Source organism: Abrus precatorius, unplaced genomic scaffold (genome assembly GCF_003935025.1).
Source record: "Abrus precatorius isolate BTA unplaced genomic scaffold, Abrus_2018 Scaffold4, whole genome shotgun sequence".
NCBI lineage: Eukaryota > Viridiplantae > Streptophyta > Magnoliopsida > Fabales > Fabaceae > Abrus > Abrus precatorius.
This window is the reverse complement of record NW_020874384.1, coordinates 10,841,073-10,855,789: the sequence shown is the minus strand read 5'-3', so window position 1 is coordinate 10,855,789 and position 14,717 is coordinate 10,841,073. Positions and strand designations below refer to the sequence as shown.

The following is a 14,717-nucleotide window of genomic DNA, read 5'->3' as shown; positions in this document are numbered from 1 at the left end:
CCAAAGTATATAATTGACCTTTTTTTACATCCCATTACTATGATTCTCTTGTGTCAATCCTTAACAACAAAACCAGAGGAGGTGAATTTAAGAGTGCATACATTAAGTCTTCCAACTGACAAATGATTATATGTCAAATCTACAACTACTAATACATCTTTTAAATTCAATTGTCCATCTTATGTATTAACGTTGATTTCACATAAGTTTACAAATGAAGCTTTTGAAATGATTTTCATATTTCACATACAATCAATTTCTTACTCTTCTTTCCTTTTATTCATTTGTAACATTTTTTCTTTTCTTTTTGTTATTTCCATTTTCTTATTACATATGCACATATTTTCTTTCCTTTTGCACATAAGAGAAGAAGTAGAGGAGAATTCATACAACATAACTTGATGCTTCTTAAATGATTCAATCCAATTGCTTCATTCATACACTAAAGGTCATCAAAATATGTCATATAATTTAATGCAAGGGACTAAAAAAATTAATAAAACTCAAAGTAGGCAATTAGTTATATCTCAAACATGTTGAAGGCAAACTAATAATAATAATAATAACAATAATAATAATAATCTTAATATGTCTCAATCATATTAAAATATGTAATAAAAAAGAATAGTCCCAAGTCAATTACAAGTCAATTTTTAAAGCACAAATTTTTAGGGGATAATCACACAAAATAATGAAGAGAGGTATTATTAATTAAATTAGGATAAAAATCTCTATAAAGGCTCAAAACTCATATAAGTTAAGTTTAATGTAAAGTAGAAAAGTAGGAAACTTAACTAATTTTTAGTTTTTTAATGAATCTTTAATTCAATAATAATTACTCAACATGTTATTTTATGTAAAAAAAAATAGGTTAATTATTTAATCAAATTGAATTATATTTGTTAGTTAAATTAATTAATTAATTTATGTGATTAATAAATTTGTATTAGTGTGAGTTAGTTATTTAATTAAACTGTAAATTTTTATAATATCAGTTAAATATGATTTAATGTATTTAATATATTTGAGTTATATATTTAAGTTAAAATAATTACAATTAATGTATTATTATTAATATCTTTATATAATGTTAGTTTGTTAAATAAATTTGAATTGACTAATTAATTTAATAAAATTGTATTTCATGATTGTTTTATTTAAATTAAAAATAAAATTTATTATTATTTATTTAGTATATGTTTTTATTTTTTTAAATATAAAATGAGTGAAATTATTATTATTATTATTACTTAATAGAATGGTAGAATTTTTTTAAAGAAATGAAGCTTTGACCTTTGAAGGAAATAAAAAAAATGATTCAAGTAAAACAAGGGATAAGTATAGAGGCATTAAAAAGAGAAATTTAATCTTTAGTATAATTATGTTATTTCTATATTAATTTCACATTTTGTTGTTGTTGATGCAAGTGCTTGATAATACATTGCTATGGATATGTATGATAATGAATATATTGATTGCATGATAAGTGTTCATTAAGAATGATAGAGTAAAATTATTATTGAGTTATATGTCAATGTTGCATTTGATGAGTGCTTTTTAGTTATACTTAGATTTAACACTTTCTCATGCAAATGATGTTAGCATTGTTAATTACATAATTAGACTACGTACAATTGTGAATTATTGTTGTATTTGTATTAACAATTTTTTATGAAAATATTAATTTACAAAGTTATTGGAACCAAGGAATTGGAGATGAAATTGGTGACAATGATCATGATCATGATGAAGAAAAAATTTCATTAAACAATTATTCTGATATTAACTTAGGGAGTAATTTTAATTCTAACTTGAATATAATACAACAAAACACAATAGGTACTGTTAATGATTGACATAATGAACACATGTAAGAATGAGTTATGTATAATAATATCATTTAAACACATGTTATGGTGAAATTCCTTTTTGGAATATGAGTCCACACTACAACTATATTAATTGAGAGATAAATGCTAGTAACATATTCTTTGATGCATACTTCACTATTAACTAAAATTAATTGAAAACTAAAAATATATGAGAGAGAAACATTAATTTATGAGTGAGAAAGAGTAAGACCCACCTAATTTTTGGAGTTTTCAATAAATTTTAGTCAATAGTAAGAAGTGTGTTACAAAAGATGTGTTAGAAAGTACTTCCTCTAGTCCTATTTATAAGAAATAAAAGACTAAATCATAAGGAACAAAAAAAGCAATTAATTCATTTATATTTTTCATAAGTATAAACTATATTCCACAACTATCTATGATATTAAATGATGTAGTTAATGTATTCATTATCTCATAAGCATACATATAACAATGAAAGAAGGGTATAAAAAGAATTTAATAATTAATATATCTCAAATATATCATATGTTTCTTATAATTAGGACTAAGAAAATATTCAATTTTGTTTCTTATAAAAAGGACCAAATGTAATATATTGTCAGCATTACTCTTAATCGAGAATATATTGATCAAGAATATCTTGGTATGTATTAGTCTAAATACTATGACTTTTTTTTATAGACTAATTTAATCATCACCCATTTGATTAATTTTTTTTTTATTTGTAAGTATGGTGAATCAAGAACCATTAGTGTCTATTTCAATAATTCAAGAGAATGACTGCTTAATTTAGATGTAAAATTCCTCACTAGAAATTATGGAAGGAGAAGCAAAATGCAATAATAAGTGCATTTGGTGATTAAGATGAATCGTATGCTACATTGCCAAAATAGTTAAAGTATATACAATGACATGCTTCTAAATCATATTATAAATTGAAATTAATGATTATGTCGTTGAACGTCAAGTTGATAACATATTTAGAGTTTTCTATTGATTGTTCTTGCCATTTAGACAATGTTGTGAAGTTTTTAACTTTTGTAAACTCACAAGATAAATAGATGGAACATTTTTATATAGTAAGTATCATCACACATTACTTATTACTACAACACAAGATGAAAATAATTGTGTCCTTCCAATAACATTTGTCATTATGAAAGGAGAGACTTTATCTCTATGAGAATGGTTTTTGGCTATGATTCGTTTACAAGTACCTAAAAAGACAGAGCTTTGTTTGATATCTAATCGTCATTAAAGTATAAAAGGTGTTGTTTCAAATGCATACATTAGGTAGCAACGTCCAAATGCTTATCATATTTATTGCATTTGTCATATTGAAAGTAATTTCAATTATTAGTTCAAAAATATAGTTTCGAAGAAAGATATAATAAGACTAGGTATATTCTTTATTGTCCTTCCGATAATTAATGTTGGTATTTCCGTTTCAAGAGTTAGATCGGCGGCTCAAATTAAAGCCACGAAATAAGTAGCCGGTAAATTAAAATTTGAATTGGCACAATTCACAAAATTAGAAGCTTTTGCACAATTCACGTTTAATCTCGATAAAGCTACTTAAAATCAATTGGCAAGAGATCAACGATTGCACGAGTTGCTTAAACAATCTTAATCTGTCTTTCTCAATGCAAAGTATATTGTTTAAATTTTATTTTTTTAATTGCTAATATTGTTTTATATGATTAAAGGCTATACACATGCAAGCTGATCTTTGAAGATAAAGTGAAAAGATTTTGTCATAAATCTCTAGAAATACAAAGTTGGATTAGTAACATATCATGAAGAAATGAGCTTTGGCTTATGATGAACAAAGACATTGTTATGGGCATATGACTGTTAATCTTTCAAAGGTATGAACAAGGTTTTGAAAGAAGCCAAAACCTTTTACTATTGCTCTAGTATAATGCATGTATGGACGTCTAGTTGAATATTTTGTGAAACATGAAGAAAAAATTATCAATGACCTTAATAATGGGCTAAGTTGTCAAAAATTAATGATATAACAGAAAAAAAAAATCAATGGGAAACTTCACCATATCAAGTTTGTCACTCTGACATAAAGAATAAGATTTAAGGTTGAAGAAACATTTAATCTAGTCACACAAAGGGGAGGTCACAAATGGTCTATCATACTTTGAAGGTAATTTTGTGAATATGGAAGGTTTAAAGCATATCGATTTTCATACTTACATGTGATAGCTACTGTAAATATTGATTTTTTTGTAATATGTTACCAGTATCTTTAGTAAAATATCTTGTTAATGCATACTTGCCACAATAGTCACCCCTAAAAAATGAAATCAACATTTTGACAAATAATGAAAATAGAAGTTGGTATCTAATGAAAAGGAAAATTGTAAAAATTGACTAAACTCTACTCATATTAGAAATGAATTGAATTATGTTAAATCACAACCTTAATAAAGGTGTAGGATTTATAAACAAATTGGTCATAACTAATATAAATGTACTCAACAAAACCAAACTAATTAATATATTCCTTGCCCTTAGTGTTTATGTAAAACCATGTTATGTATATATTATTTTTAAGTTTATTATTGATAAGTATGTAACTAGACCCTCTTTTACAGCCCATATATTCATATTTGACCTTTATTTTATTTGAGTTTTACACTAATTTATATATTAATTGTGCAGTTTGGTATAAAGAGCCGCAAGTAGATTTTGGGTGCATTATGGGCCCAAATAGATGGAAGATTAGAGCTTTACAGCAGTCAGCACGCCCAGACCCATTCAATAAGCACGAGGGTGCTTCGAGCCCATGCACGATCGTGCTTAAGGCCTTGCACGGCTGTGCTCATCTGTAGGAAGCCCATTTATGAAGAGTTTGTAGGATTTTCAAATGCTATAAAAGCGAAGATCTTAGGCATCGTAAATGAACCCTTTTTTATCTTGGCTTTGGCTCTAGAATACATTTTGATCTCTTCTCTCTTGCACGGGATCCTTGGCACATGTTTGGCAGGACTTGGAACTTCAAGCGACCGTACTTGAAGACCGAGAACACATCTCACACTCTAGTTTGCTATTTATTTTGATTATGAATTTGTTTATGATTGTTGTAGTTCTTATCTTTAGCATGAGTAACTAAGTCCATAGCTAGGACTATGTGAACTATGGTTCATGAATTTATGAAATTTTGATGTTTGAATCTAAATTTGATTTCCGTTTTGTGGTTAGATTTTATCCTATTACGCTTCTTTGTTAATCCTAATTAATTATATCGTCAAGCGACCGTACCTCGGTTAATTAATAGATCTATAGGATAAAACAAGACAAAGGATTAGGTGGACCAAACCAATCTTTCTCTTCTAATCGTTATTAAATTAGCAAGTTCATATGTTCCTCAATCTTTCTCAAATTGATGTCTTGCATGACCATTGAGAATATTAATTTAGAGAAAAGAATATTAATATTGCATGACCATTGGATATTAATAGTATTTGTATGAATGATTGGTAATCACAAGGAAATCAGATTTAGAGTTAAACAGAAGAATAACATAAAGGATTGAATAAGAAAACCCATATGCCCTAAGTTCCTCTCTGATAAGTTTAACTAAAACGTGCATTCCTTTCTTAGTTTGTAATTAATTTTATAAATTATTGTTTTAATTAATCTCATATCTTTGAAGCTTAAACAATTGAATTAGAAAATTCTTAGTAATTGGAAAATAATTCTTGTGGGACGATATTTCAGGAACTTAATTTAAGAACCCTTTATTACTTCTCAATGGGTACACTTGCCCTCCGAACAAGTTTTTGGCGCTGTTGCCGGAGATTGCTTTTTCAATATTAAGAAAATTTCAAATTTAATTGATTTAAGCAATTTGTGTTCTATTTTATTTTGTTTTGTTTATTGTTAAATTTTTATTTTATATTTTATAATTTTTGTTTTTATTTTATTTTAATTTTATTATTTCACAATTTCTTTTAATGTATGCTCACTTGTTCTAAGTGCTCTACAACTTGTTTATATGATCTGGAGATTGAGAGAACAGTGCATAGACAAAGAAAAGAAGTGAGAGAGCAAAGAATGACAGAGGGAAGGAGATCGATCCAAGATTACATGACACCCATTGCTAGAGGCACTCTTGGAAGCATTGCAGCACCTAATGTAGAGGCCAACAATTTTGAATTGAAACTAGCACTCATAACCATGATCCAGAACTTCTTACAGTTTGGAGACATGCCTAATGAAGACCTCAATCTCCATCTGACAAAGTTCCTCCGATTGACAGACACCATCAAATACAATGGAGTCTCCAACGATGCTATTCGACTCTGTCTTTTCCCGTTCTTGGTATCTGAAAAGGTGAATGCTTGGTTCGCCTCACTCCCAGCCAACTCCATCATAACTTGGGAGGATCTCACTCAACAATTCTTGGGAAAGTACTTTCCCCCATCAAGGTCCTCTAAGCTTATGACGGGGATATGTTGCTTCCAACAATATGAAGCATAATCCTTATTCGAAGCATGGGAGCGGTTTGGAAAGCTTTTGAAGAGATGTCCTCATCATGATTTTTCGACGTGGAGACAGGTACAAATTTTTACAGTGGCCTATCAATCACTACAAGGGCTACAATTGATGCCATAGCAGAAGGGTACCCCATAAGAAAATATCCAGATGATGCATACAAACTAATAGATGAGATGACATCTTCTAGCTTTCAGTAACACACCGCTAACTCTTACGACATCAAGAGGAAAGAGACCGCTCCGGTCTACCAAGCAGAGAGCAGCAGCCCCACCAATGAACCAAATGGCAGCCCTTGCAAAGCAAATAGAATCTTTAATGAAGGCTCAAGACCAACCTGTAAGAGCTCCTACAAGCCCAAAATTTAAGCAAGAGGAGACAAACTGCATTGGCAATCACAGTTCAGGGTGCAGGAGTAATCTTCCTAACTCTTGGGAGAATGGCTTTGGAAGTCAAAATTCAAATGTTTATCGCCCTCCTCATATACGAAGTCAAGGAGCAAGACCTGAAGGAAAAGAAGCTCCTAGATCTCAGTCCAACTTTCAAGAACAGATTATGCAATATGTGCATTACTCTGATAAGAGGATGACAAAGATTGAATCCAAGTTAGACCAACATATTGAGAGAACTGATAAGAGGTTCTCAGAGGTCAAATATGAAATACAAGCCAACTCTTTTAAGATGAGTGCACAATTGGAGCAAATTACGAACCTTCTAAGTCAAAGAGTAATGGGAACACTGCCATCTCAACCTGAGCCTAATCCAAGGGAGTAATGCAATGCTATCACTCTTAGAAGTGGGAAAAATTACAAGAATCGCAGAACAGAGGCACTTGCACACCCATGCTTATAGAGAAGCACGCCCATGCTGCATGCACGCCCATGCTTACTGATGAGCACGCCTCTGCTACAATAAAAGCACGACCGTGCTTATACAAGCACGCCTATGACAGTGATTGAAGCACGGCCGTGCATCACTATGAGCAAGACTGTGCTTCAAGCGAGGAGCCTGAAAAAGAAAAGAAGGAAGAACTTCTTGTTCAACCAAGGTCCTATGAGCCTAAGATACCTTTCTCACAGTGGCTGCAAGGTCACCCTCCTTATAATGAGGAGTTCTACAAGTTCTTAGACTTATTGGGCAAAATGCACATCAATATGCCTTTCATTGATGCTATCTACAAAATGCCTAAATATGCTAAATTTTTAAAGGAGATTTTGACCAATAGAAGAAAGCTGAAAGCACATGAAACTATGAAGCTCACCCAGAAGTGCTCAGCTATAGTCCTTAAAAAGCTTCCACCTAAGCTTAAGGACCCAAGGAGTTTTACTATTCCTTGCACAATTGGAAAAACTCATATTGATAGGGCTTTATGTGATTTAGGAGCAAGTATTAATCTTATACCTTATTCTGTTTTCAGGAAGCTTGGAATGCATAAACCTAAGCCGACCTCCATGTCACTTCAGCTGGCAGATAGGTCGATCACATATCCCAAAGGCATAATGGAGAACATACTGGTAAAAGTGAGGGAGTTTATATTTCCTGTTGACTTTGTGGTACTTGACATGGAGGAAGATGATGATGTTTCCATCATACTAGGGAGACTGTTCTTGGCCACTGCTAGTGCCATCATAGACGTACAAGAAGGGAAGCTCACACTGAGGCTAGATAATGAGGAAGTTGTATTTCAAGTTTTCAATTCTTTCAAGAACTCTTCTAGCCAAGAGTCCTGTCACTTTGTGAGCACTGTGGATGTTGTTTCTCCTCCTCCAATTTATGTGAAGCATGGAACCACAAGAAGAAGGCCAAGGAGGAAGCAATATAAGAAGAAGAAAAGACAAAATCTTACACCATCCATTAATAAGCCTCTTAATTCGAAGCTTAAATTTTCTTCTCTTTATTCTAATCTCCATCTTATGAATAATTTTTTTGATGTAATAGGTGTTAGGGATGCAAAGCTGTTAGGAAGACAATTGCATATCAAAGGAGTCACCTCTGAGACTCATACCTTCTTCCCATCATAATTTAACATGAATGTCAGGCTCGTGACGTTAAACAAGCGCTCCCAGGAGGCAACCTATGTTTTTTTATTTTATTTCAATTTTATTTCTTTTTGTTTATTTTAATTTTGCTATTGTTATTTTATTTTTAAAATAAATAATAAGCATATTGAAGGATTGCAAGAACTGAGTTAATTGTTCCCGCACACACTTTTGAGCTCTGATCTGGAAGCACGCCCATGCTCATCACATACACGACCGTGCATTCAGTTGCAGTTATGAGAGAAAGCTTTACATCATAAGCATGAGCGTGCTCAAGATTTCAGCATGGCCATGCTCCCTCACACGAAGCCTTCGTGCCAAGAATTAACAGGGAACCTCTTTCTTTTTTATTCAATTGCCCTCTTTGCATGCTTTTAATTTGATTGCTTTCAAACATTGAGGACAATGTTTTACTTTAAGTATGAGGGAGTAGTTCCTAATTATATGTTTGTTATTGCATGTTCTTGAGTAAAGTGTCTATGTTATTTTTTATGATAATTTAAATTTTTTCCCCTCATGTAACCCAATTTTTTCAGATAGAAGAGCATGTTGAGTGATTATTATTGGCATTATACTTTCATTTAGAAACTAATAATTAGCTAAGTTCTTTACTTTTATACTCTACATTAAATTTTAACCCACAGATGTGAGTTTTGAGCCTTAAAGGAAATTTTTATCTTAATTTAATTAATTATACCCCCTTCCTCATTATTTTGTGTGATTATCTCTTTAAGATTTGTGCTCTAGAACTTGACTTGAAATCGACTTAAGACTTCTCTTTTTAATTGCATGTTTTTAGTATGATTGGGGCATAATAGGATTTTTATTCTTGACCTTCAGCATGTTTGAGATACAATTAGTTGCCCACCTTGAGTTTTATTGATTTTCTTGATCCCTCGCATTAAATTTATAAAAAAAAAATAAAATATTTTGATGACCTTGAGTTTATAAATAGAGCAATTGAGTTGTTGAATTGTTTGATAAATTCTCCTCTATATCTCTCATGTGCAAAAAGAAAGAAAGAAAGTATGGAAAAAAAAAAGGGTTATATATGACTGAAAGGAGAGAAGAGTAAAGATATTGTTCACATACAAAAATATAAAAATTACTCTAAGAGCTTCATTTGTAAACTTAGGGGATGTTTGCAATTGTTATAATTTATTACTCCTTTGTATATTCTCTTTCTTTCATTTATCTCACCTCAATTATTAGAACCCCTTGGCCACATTATAACTTGAAAAAGACCTCATGATTTTTACTTGCATTTAATTTATTTAGTGGAGAGTCGGTTTATAGTCAAGCCTATAGTAGTACACTCTTCTTTAGAAGAATTGAGTGATATCTTATTTTGTCCCTTAGTGAGAGAGGAAAGTAGAGTACCTCAGTTTGATGTTTGAGTGAAAAGTTTGGAAATATAAGATTCTAATTGGAAATCCTTTTGGTTGCTTATACTCAGTGATATTACTTTTATTGCTCTCTTTATCTCCTTCATCTCGGGTTCCTTGTGTGATATTATGTTTTAAGTTATTATATTGCTCTTAACCAGCACTTTGCTTGAGGACAAGCAAACAGATAAGTATGGGGGAGTTGATAAGTATGTAATTAGGCCCTCTTTTACAGCCCATATATTCATATTTGACCTTTATTTTATTTGGGTTTTACACTAATTTATATATTAATTGTGCAGTTTGGTATAAAGAGGCTGCAAGTGAATTTTGGGTGCATTCTGGACTCAAATTAATGGAAGATTAGAGTTTCGCAGCAGTCAGCATGCCCAGACCCATTCAATAAGCACGGGAGTGCATCGAGCCCATGCAAGGTCGTGCTTAAGGCCTTGCACGGCCGTGCTCATTTGCAGGAAGCCCATTTATGAAGAGTTTGTAGGGTTTTCAAATCTTATAAAAGGGAAGATCTCAGGCATCGTAAAGGAACCCTTTTTGATCTTGGCTTTGACTCTAGAATACATTTTGATCTCGTCTCTCTTGCACGGGATCCTTGGCACATGCTTGGCAGGACTTGGAACTTCGAGCGATCGTACTTGAAAACTGGGAACACATCTCACACTCTAGTTTGCTATTTATTTTAATTATGAATTTGTTTATGATTGTTTTAGTTCTTTTCTTTAGCATAAGTAACTAAGTCCATAGTTAGGGCTATGAGAACTATTGTTCATGAATTTATGAAATTTTGATGTTTGAATCTAAATTTGATTTCCGTTTTGTGATTAGATTTTATCCTATTGTGCTTCCTTCTTAATCCTAATTAATTATATCATTAAACGACTATACCTCGGTTAATTAATAGATCTATAGGATAAAATGAGACAAAGGATTAGGTGGACTAAACCAATCTTTCTCTTCTAATTGTTATTAAATTAACAAGTTCATAGGTTCCTCAAGCTTTCTCAAATTGATATCTTGCATAACCATTGGTGATATTAATTTAGAGAAAAGAATATTAATATTACATGACCATTGGATATTAATAGTATTTGTATGAATGATTGGTAATCACAAGGAAATTGAATTTAGAGTTAAATAGAAAAATAACATAAAAGATTGAATGAGAAAACTCATATACCCTAGGTTCCTCTCTGATAAGTTTAACCAAGATGTGCGTTGTATTCCTTCCTCTTAGTTTATAATTAATTTTATAAATTATTGTTTTAATTAATCTCATATCTTTGAAGCTTAAACAATTGAATTAGAAAATTCTTAGTAATTGAAAAACAATCCTTGTGGAACGATATTTCAGAAACTTAATTTAAGAACCCCTTATTACTTCTCGATAGGTACATTTGCCCTCCGAACAATTATGTAATATAATTCTAAATCCAAGCATGTAATAAAGATGAAATTAATGGTAAAGAAACATGTAACATTATCCATAATATAATCCAATACTTTGCAAACTAAACCCTAAACAAAAAAGAAATATTACATTACTAAGTTTAGGTCAAATAAACATAAAATAAATAATATATAAATTAGTTTTAATCTAGGTGATGATGCTAGCGTAGCTCGTCATGTAGCGTGAGGACGTACTGCCTCTATCAATCTCTGCCAATAGACTGCTATTGTGAACTTACAAGTAACGCTCCAACATCTGACTCCCTAGTTATTCGATGTCGAGTTTGAGGTTTGTGCCACTCACGTATCTAGAAGATATAAATGACATTGTCACCCTCCATAAATCCAAACTTTTAATGCAAATAAAGGGTGGGCTATTCATCATATCGACACTATAAGGTTAGCATACAATTTGCAATATCAAAATCATAAACCAAATTAAATGGGAAACAATCAAATAATTAGTTTAAATTTATAAACATAATTAAACAATAATTAATACCTAATCACATCTAAGATGATCAAACCTATTTATCTATATTTATATATAAAATTGACTACATTTACTTATTACTTTATGCACTTATAACAAAATTTATATAAAATTGACTACATGTATTTATTACTGTATACATTTATAACAAAATTTATGATTATTAAATTTTAGAATGCTTAGAATCATATATAGTGTTAGTAACAAGAATGATCTTAATATTAGTGTATGTTAAACATAGAAAAAAAACTAAGAATTACATTTAAAAAAATTATTGAAATTAATTACCATGATTTACATAACTTTAGAATTTAAATTATAATTGATTCATAATTATTATATTTTATTTGTACTTATGAAAAAAATTTATTAAAATTGATTATATATAAAAATGTTATATTGATGGTTATATGTAAAATTGACTATATTTATTTATTATTTTATATATTTATAACAAAATTTATATAAAATTGACTACATAATTACTATATGTGTTTAAACAAAATTTATGATTATTAAACTTTAGAATACTTAAACTTAAATATAGTGTTGGTAAAATTGGGAATAACAAATTGGCTATGAATGACATTTAAAAAGAATGTTGAAATTGATTATATATGAAAAAAAAAGTAAAAAAGCTAACCATAAAATGTTAAAAATAAAAAAAATTAATTAAAATAGTACAAAATAACATTGCAAAAAATAAACAAACTTTTATTATTCTATTAAAAATAAAATCACATCAATTATTTTAGGTTTTATTTAAATTTGAATGATATTGATTTAAATTATTTTCTTAGTCTAATATATTTAGTATATAAAAATATGTATTAAAAAAATTAAAATATATTTGAATTAAAAAATTACACACTAAAAAAATTATTATTTTATATTGCATATTATTAAATTAGTTTTCTAATGAAAAGATACATAAATTATAATATATATAAAAATATAATATTTATTACATTAATTTTGCATCTTATGATATATCATTAAATATGTCTTCATCTTCACCTATATAAATGATTTTTACTTAATTTTTGAAAACTTGTCAATTTTTTTATATCATATTACTTTATATTGTGTTTTGCAATAATGTTAATTCTAAAGAGTCATGTGTGTGTGGTTCATATATTTTATTTTGTTGCAATAAATTATATAAAAGGTATTTTTATTTATTTATTAAGAAAATATAAAATTACATTATTTTTAAGTAGTATAATATATTATATTTTATTTTTATTTGATTAAATTTTTATCAATTATGTATTATAAGTGATTTTTATTTTTACATCAAAATCAATAAAAAATTGTATCAATATTAATGTACCAAACGTTACCCATTTTATAATTTTATTCGAGTATAAAAATTATATTAATTTTTTCTATTATAATAATTATTGATAATACTTTTATTTTTAATTAAATTTTTAATTATTTATTATCACTTTAATATTGAGATTTAAATTATATTTATTATTAAAATTATTGATATTACAATATCTATAATTTTTTATAAGTATAAGAATTTTAAAAAATTTATATATAATTTTTATTATGACAAAATCAAATAGTAATATAATAATTTATATAATTTTTTATTTATTCTTTAACTAAAATTACTTTTTAATTAAATTTTAGAGTCGTGTTGTTTATTTTTAAATGTTATATTAATGGTTATAAATTTAAAATTTTTAAATTAAAAATAATTAATTATAATAATTAAAATAAATTAAATAATATTAAATATCATAATAATGAAAAGGTAATATATACATTTGTTATCCAAATCTTATGACAACTGTTGAATTTGTATATTTAATGTTTTTATATTATAATAAATAAATAAATAAATAAAATAAAATAAAATATTTTAAATCTAAATTAAGTTTGAATATTGTATTTACTTTTTATATATAATTTATTTCAATAGTAAATAAAAATTTGCAGTTTTTTTATTTTCTTTCACATTTTAAACATTTCTTCTATAACTAGGGAAAGATCTACGATCAAAATTAATTTTTTAAACCATTATAATTTTTCAATACTTTCATTATTAATATATTAAATTATATTTATTTATTAATATTTTATATTTTAATTTTTATATTCTAATTATATGATTATTAAATTTTTTTATTAAAATTGAATTTTGAATGCTTTTAAATTCAGTCAAATTATGATATAAACCTATAATTCATTTTTAAGATATAAACTAAATTATATGTAAAATATAAATTAAGATAAATATATTTTTTATTGATATAATTATTTATATATCATATTCTTAAAATTAATATTTATTTAAAAGTTAAAAAATTAAATTAAAAAAATAATTATTAATATATATTTACTTATTACAACACATATTATAAATCAAGTTTAAATATGTTATTTAAAAATTATAAATTAATAATTTTATACATAATTTATTATATTAATATTTGTTTCAATTTGTTTAAAATATAAAAATTAGACTTCATTCACACATATATTTTCTATAATAGTAAATATTCTTCTTTACCTTATTTGCTCCAATTCTTATAACTATTTGCAAAATTTGTTTGAATATAATTATTAAACAAAAAATTAAATAAATTATAACCACATTAAATTTAATAAAAATATCATATTACTGCATTAGTTGATAACACGTAGCATCCACCAATGGCTCTCGCCAAAATTTAATTTTAAAAAAAATTTCATTGATAATGACAAAACTAGCTTCATACATGATGAAAATTTTGCCACTATTACAGCATTTACATAAAATTTATTTTTAATATTGCACCTAGGTTTCGTGCATATAGAAATGGGCGGCGCAAACGTTTGCTCCTTCATTCACTTTGTTGCAATTTATTTTTAACTTTTGTTTTTTTCCAAACGAAGCCCAAGCCCTAAATTGAACACTGTTGGTCTGGTCGTGCCGGCCCACAGTCACATGACTGCCTTTACTAGGCCACCTGCT

The 14,717-nt window shown here is 28.0% G+C and overlaps 1 non-coding gene across 1 annotated transcript; it reads right to left on the bottom strand.

Moving 5' to 3' along the window:
* Nucleotides 1-6,305: 6,305 nt before the first annotated feature.
* LOC113866446 lies at nt 6,306-6,412 on the bottom strand. Its single transcript, XR_003505086.1, has one exon. It is a non-coding gene; the product is annotated as a small nucleolar RNA R71 (small nucleolar RNA).
* Between the last annotated feature and the right edge of the window lie 8,305 nt (nt 6,413-14,717).